Below are 6,250 nucleotides of genomic sequence, written 5' to 3'. Positions count from 1 at the left end.
TGTGCAAACTGGTGCTTTCCTGGTAGTGTGTGTAGACTTGTGCTTGCCTGGTGGTGTATGTGGACTAGCACTTGGCTGATGGTGTATGTGGGCTGGCATCTGGCTTACAGTATGAGTAGACTAGCTTCTGGCTGGCGATGTGTGTGGCTGGCAGTTGCATGTTCACAGTGTTTTATAATGTTAACTGTTTTATTTCTTATCATCATTTGCATTTGTGATCGTAATGTTTTATTTCTCCTTTTTATTCTAGTGCAAAGCTTTTGATTTCCTTTGCTGTGACTCCTGCTTGTGGTTTTGGAACTGGTACATCTGCAGTTTGAGTAGTTGCATATGACTGGTAAAACAAACGTTGGTGTACTGTTTAATCCAAATGAGTATTATTGCCATGCATGAATGAGCTTTTTGCAAATGATGTAATTTTAGCAGCATATTTAATTTTTGTTTTATTGTGTGTGAAATTCTCCTTGGATTTGTGGATGATGTGTATTGTATTGTCTTATGTGTAATTTTTTTCCTTTCTAGTGGGATATCATTGGTGCTTGCTGTGTCTGTGCAGAGTAGGTGCAGGTGATCCTGAGTCTAGCTGTCTGTGGCAAGTGAGTTGTATGGTGTTCAAGTATATACGTTTTTGTGTGTTTTGTATTGATTGACTTTTCCTTCCAGGTTGCTATATGCCAGTAGTTTTACTTTCTGTTTGAGAAAGCCACAGTTTGTTTATTACTTATTTTACAGTTTTGGTTATTGTTGATGTTGTTATGTTACTTTTATTATTAAGGATTATGGATAGCCACAGGATTACTGCTCAGCAGGTTGTTGGTTTGCTTTTTGAATCGTCCTCTTACCATGAATCAGAGACTGACTCTGCATCTGAGGCAGAAGAAGAAGTGCAAGATTCTGGCAGTGAATTTTCTGTCTGAGAGGAATTATCTGATCATGAAGCCACTCTAAGCGTGGAGGAAGTGTCTCTTTTAGAGGAGAACACTGATGTACTGATAGTGCAGCATAAGGCATCTGGATTGCAGACTGGGGCTGAAAGGCTTCCATTGGAAGTGCTGAACTCTGGGTTGCCCCAAACATGGTGCAGCCAACATTGCCTACTTTTACTGGTGTCACAGGGTGTAGAGTGAATGCTGAAAACCTTTTACCTATAAATTTCTTTCAGTTGTTAAAGGAAAACAGGGCAGATTTAAGAGCCCCTAGCGCCTCCTTGTGCCACATTAGAATCATTGTTTTATGCTAATGTAACCCTACGAGGCTAAAATCACTGCGCCAAATTTACAAAGTGGCGCAATGCATGTATTGCGCCACATTGTTACCCTTTGTGCTATGTTATGCCTGCACCAGGCATAATGTGTGCAAAGGGGCCATTCCCCCATTAGGCTGGCCATAATATGGCGTAAAGAAACCTAAGTAATTTCTTTGCATCATTTTTTTCAGCACTTTTAACGCCTGCTCAGAGCAGGCATTAAAAGGAGGCATGCCATTGTATTCAATGGGCCTCAATGGGCTTTGCAGGATTAGCGTCAACGTTTTTTATGCTAATCCTGCAAAGCTCTGAACTAGCGTAACAAATGTTGACGCTAGTTCTCCTAACTACCGAAGTGGTGCACCATATCTTAGATGCCATGCATACATGGTGGGGGTAGAGGGCGCTAAGGGCCGCAAGAAAAGTGGTGCTGCGCTGGGTGCAGCGCCACTTTTCTTAAATAAGGACCAATGTATTTTTTAATGAGATTGTTCATCAGACAAATTTGTATGCTGAACAGTATTTGATGGACAGCAATGCCAGGCTTAAGCTCTACTCTAGAGGGAATGCCCCCTTTGCACACATTATGCCTGGTACTGATTGGACTCCCACTTATTTGCATGAGTTGAAGAAGTTCTTGGGTTTAACTTTGTTGATGGGCTTGATAAGGAAGTCGTCTGTGTCTTCATATTGTATTGGTCTACTAGTCCTGTGATGGCAACGGCTATATTTCCTGCAACCATGAGTTGGGATCGGTATTTGCTTCTGCTTTGGAGGATGCATTTTAATGCTTCAGCGTTGCCACAAGATCACCCAGATTCTGAATGTGTTTTTAAAATCCAGCTTTTCGTTGATCACTTTGTCGGTTGATTTTCAGAGATCTATGTTCCGGGGATGGAAACAGAAACAGCTGTTCAAGGGCCGCTTGTTTTTTAGGCAGCACATTCCTAGCAAGAGAGCACATTATGGAATTCACATATATCTGTTGTCTGAGAATAGTACTGGATGTGCCTAAAAATTCAGGGTGTACACTGGTAGGGATTTCACTATTGACCCCCTGGTTATCCGTCCATTTTCGGAGTTACTGAGAAAATTGTGTAGAAACTTGGTAGAGAACTTTTTAACAAAGGTCACCATTTATACGTAAATAAGTTCCACAGTGGTGTGCAATTGTTCAGGGAATTGTTCAAAGTGGGCACTGCTATTTGTGGCACAATCCACTCTAAACATAAAGGTTACCCAAAAGAGCTTGTTTGTAAAAACACTTGAGAGGGGACAGTGCAGTGCCTTGCATAGTGATGAACTTCTAGCTGTGAAATTTGCAGCCAAGAGAGATGTCCACATACTCACTACCATCCACGACAAAAGTACTTCACCTGTAACTGTCTGGGGTCAGGTTGCTGAACTGCGCAAACCTGCATGTATTTCAGACTACAATAAGCACATGGGCGGTTTATATAGAGTAGATCAGAGGTTGGAACCTTACACTGCTGTTTGTAATGCTTACATTTGGTATAAGAAGCTGGCTATCCATTTGTTTAATCTCGCAACCTTCAATGCTTTTGCAGTATTCAAGGATTGTTTTCCGGAGTTAAAGATGACATGTATTCAATTGCAATCGTCTATGATAGGCAGCCTTGTTGGATTTGAAACAGGCAAATGTTTCTAGAGTTGGAGTGGCGGAGGATGGGCCTAGATTAAACGATCGCCACTTTCCTGATTACATTCCTCCTACGCCCCCAAAAAACAGTCCGGTAGGAGATGTAGAGTCTGTATCTGAAGAGGCATGCAGAAGGAGAGGCTATGTACTGTCCCGAGTGTCCTGCTAATCCTGGGCTATGTGTACCCACTTGTTTTAAATTGAATTACATGCAACAAATTTATTGGGAGCAACTGTGAGTGTAAGAGTGAACTGACGGGTCTGTATCATTTAATATTCTTTGTTCAGATTTTATGGTTGGTCTTAATGTGATGTATTTAGTTAGAGATGTTGTATTTGGAGTTGTAGTTTTTTATCTATTTCCAATTAGTTTGTGTTTTCTTTTTTATAAAAAAATGTATGATGGCATTGTGCGTGGACTAGAGCTTGGCTGGTGGACTGGCGCTTGGATGGCCATGTGCGTTTACTGGCGCTTGGCTAGTGGTGTGCGTGAGCTGACATTTGTGTGAGTAGTGACTTGCTGCTGGTCACAACATACAAGCTAGCCAGCTAGCCAACCGCCAGACCACATACTCCGTCAGCCTCCAGACAGTGTGATTGATGTGTCAGTCGTGTCCGAGTATGAAAGTGAAGGGCCCTTGAATGGCGCTGTCTGTTGATGTGAGAGTTGTAGTGTGCTGGGCCCGTGGCTGGCGGTGTGAATGGTTTTGTGTGTGTCACGTATGAAAGGTCTATAAACGGCATGTAAAGTGGTTGGTGCCTTGCTGCAGCTTTAAAGCTGATGAGCTATGAGTCATTGGTTCAATTTCTTGATCTTTCAATTATTAACAGTGTATTTCATTTTTGTGAAACCTCTTGTTAATAAAATGCTATGTTTTGAACCATCAGTCACCCTCATGCCAAATTCAATCAGTATGTGTGTGTACTTGAGGAACAGATGGTTGTGAAGTAATATTTGTCTTTTCTATGCTCTCTGCCAGGGTGTACATTGTCTCTATGGAAAATCTACCAACTGTAGATATTTTTGTAAACTAGATACCCAGGGGAGTACATGGTGGTGATCCCACAATGCCCTGTAAACCTTAAAATGTGACTAAAATCACACATTTTCTTTGCAGTTCAATGCCACATTTTTCCAGAATCAAAAGGAAACCACAAAGTTCCTACCACCCAGTGTTTTCCCCACTTGTCCCAATAAAAATGCTGCTCCACTTGTGTGGCTGGGTCTAGTGCCCGCAACAGGAACTGATCAAACTGACATCAATGGGAGTCGTCGCAAAGGGACCTTCCTTGATCTTGGTTTGATTTCTTCTGGTGCAGGCACTAGGCCCAGCCATACAAGTAAGACACCATTTTTATTGGGAGACTTGAGGGAATGCTGGGTGGAAGAAGGTTTGTGGCTCCCTGTGGATTCTAGAGCTCTATGAGGAGAATGTGATTTTAGTCAAAGTCTGAGCTTTACAAGGGATTCTGGGTAACAAAACGTGGTGAGAGTCACACGTCAGCCCACCCTATATAGCCCTTAGTGTCTATTTTGCATAATTGTACAAGTTGGCTATGTTTCCCTGGGTGCCCACTGAGCTAGGGGCCAAAGTCTAGAGCTTCCCACATTGGAAAATGAGGGTCAGCTTTGGGTAGGATAATGCTCTGCGTCCAGGTTGAATTTTGGGTCATTTCCTGTTGTGGGCACTAGATCTACCCACACAAGTGAGGTACCATATTTATTGGGAGACTTAAAGGAATGCCAGGTGAAAGGACATTTGTGGCTCCCTGCGGATTCTAGAACTTTCCATCACAGAAATGTGAGGAAAATGTGTTTTTTAGTCAAAGTTTGAGGTTTGCAGGGGATTCTAGGTTACAAAACATGGTAAAAGCCATGCAGGTCAGCCCACCCTGGATACCCCTACATGTTTAGTTTTAAAAAATGTTCACTTTGGATAGATTTCCATAGGTGCCAGCTGAGTTGGGCCCACAAGCTAGAGCTACCCATGTTGGAAACAGAGGGTCAGTTTTGGATGGGAAAATGTGCTGTGTCCATGTTGTGTTTTGGGCCGTTTCCTTTCGTAGGCAGTAGGTCAGTAGATCAGTAGGTCTAGCCACACATGTTAGGTACCATTTTTATCAGGAGACTCAGGGGAATGCCAGGTGGAAGGAAGTTTGTTGCTCCCCCATGATTCTAGACTTTTTCATCACAGAAATGTGAAGAAAATCTATTTTTTTAGTCAAAGTTTGAGGTTGTCAAGGGATCCTGTGTAACAAAACATGGTGAAAGCCACTCAAGACTCCCCACCCTGCATACCCCTATATGATTAGTTTTAAAAAAGTACAGGTTGGCTAGGTTTCCCAAGGTGCTAGCTGAGCTAGGGTCCAAAGTCTAGAGCTACACCCAATAGAAACAGAGGGTCAGCTTTGGGTGCAAAAGTGTGCTGCGTCAATGTTGCATTTTGGGACTGTTTCCTGTCGCAGGCACTAAGTATACCCACACAAGTGAGGTACTATTTGTATTGGGAGACTTGTGGGAATGTCGAGTGGAAGGAAGTTTGCAGCTCCTCACAGATTCTAGAACTTTCCATCACAGAAATGTGAGGAAAATGTGTTTTTTAGTCAAAGTTTGAGGTTTGCAAGGGATTCTGGGTAACAAAACATGGTAAGAGCCATGCAAGTCACCCCATCCTGGATACCAGCATTTACTGGTGCTAACTGTGATTGTTTTGCGACTGCATTTGCGGTCACAAAACAATCATACATGGGACTGCGTCTCGCAATTAGGAAGGGAACACCCCTTCCTAATTGCGACTCGCAAACCCTTTTTGCAATTCGGTAAATAGTTTACTGAATCGCAAAAATGGGTCTGTACATCCCAAAGTGCATTTTGCACATCGCAAACGGCCCGATTCGCCGTTTGCGACGTGCAAAATGCAACGTACATGTTGCCCGTTGATTCATCTCTGTATGTTTCTGAAAGCTGGAAAGATGGTGACTTTAGCACAGTAAACTTTTCATGGATGCTATTCTTAGGTAAAAAAAACTTTTATCTGGAGCACGTTTTCACTATTTTGTTAAAAAAACTCAAAATGTGCTGTAATTTGCCTATTTTCTCTGTCCCCTCCAGGTAAATGCACAAGTCCTGGGTATCTTTAGAATGTCCAGGATGTTGGGGAAAAAATATGCAAATTTGGCATGGATACCTTATCTAGAAAAAAGGTTGTGGAGCCCTAAGCATGAAGTACCTAAATAGCTAAAAAATAAATGGGCTCAGCACTGGTGGGGGGGGGGGGGGGGGGGGAGGAGGGGAGGCTGGAGTGTTGGGGTGAGGGAGAATGCCTAGTAGCGAACGGTTTAAA

Source organism: Pleurodeles waltl, chromosome 4_2 (genome assembly GCF_031143425.1).
Source record: "Pleurodeles waltl isolate 20211129_DDA chromosome 4_2, aPleWal1.hap1.20221129, whole genome shotgun sequence".
Classification (NCBI taxonomy): domain Eukaryota; kingdom Metazoa; phylum Chordata; class Amphibia; order Caudata; family Salamandridae; genus Pleurodeles; species Pleurodeles waltl.
The sequence above is the reverse complement of the archived record's forward strand: the minus strand, read 5'-3'. Positions refer to the sequence as shown.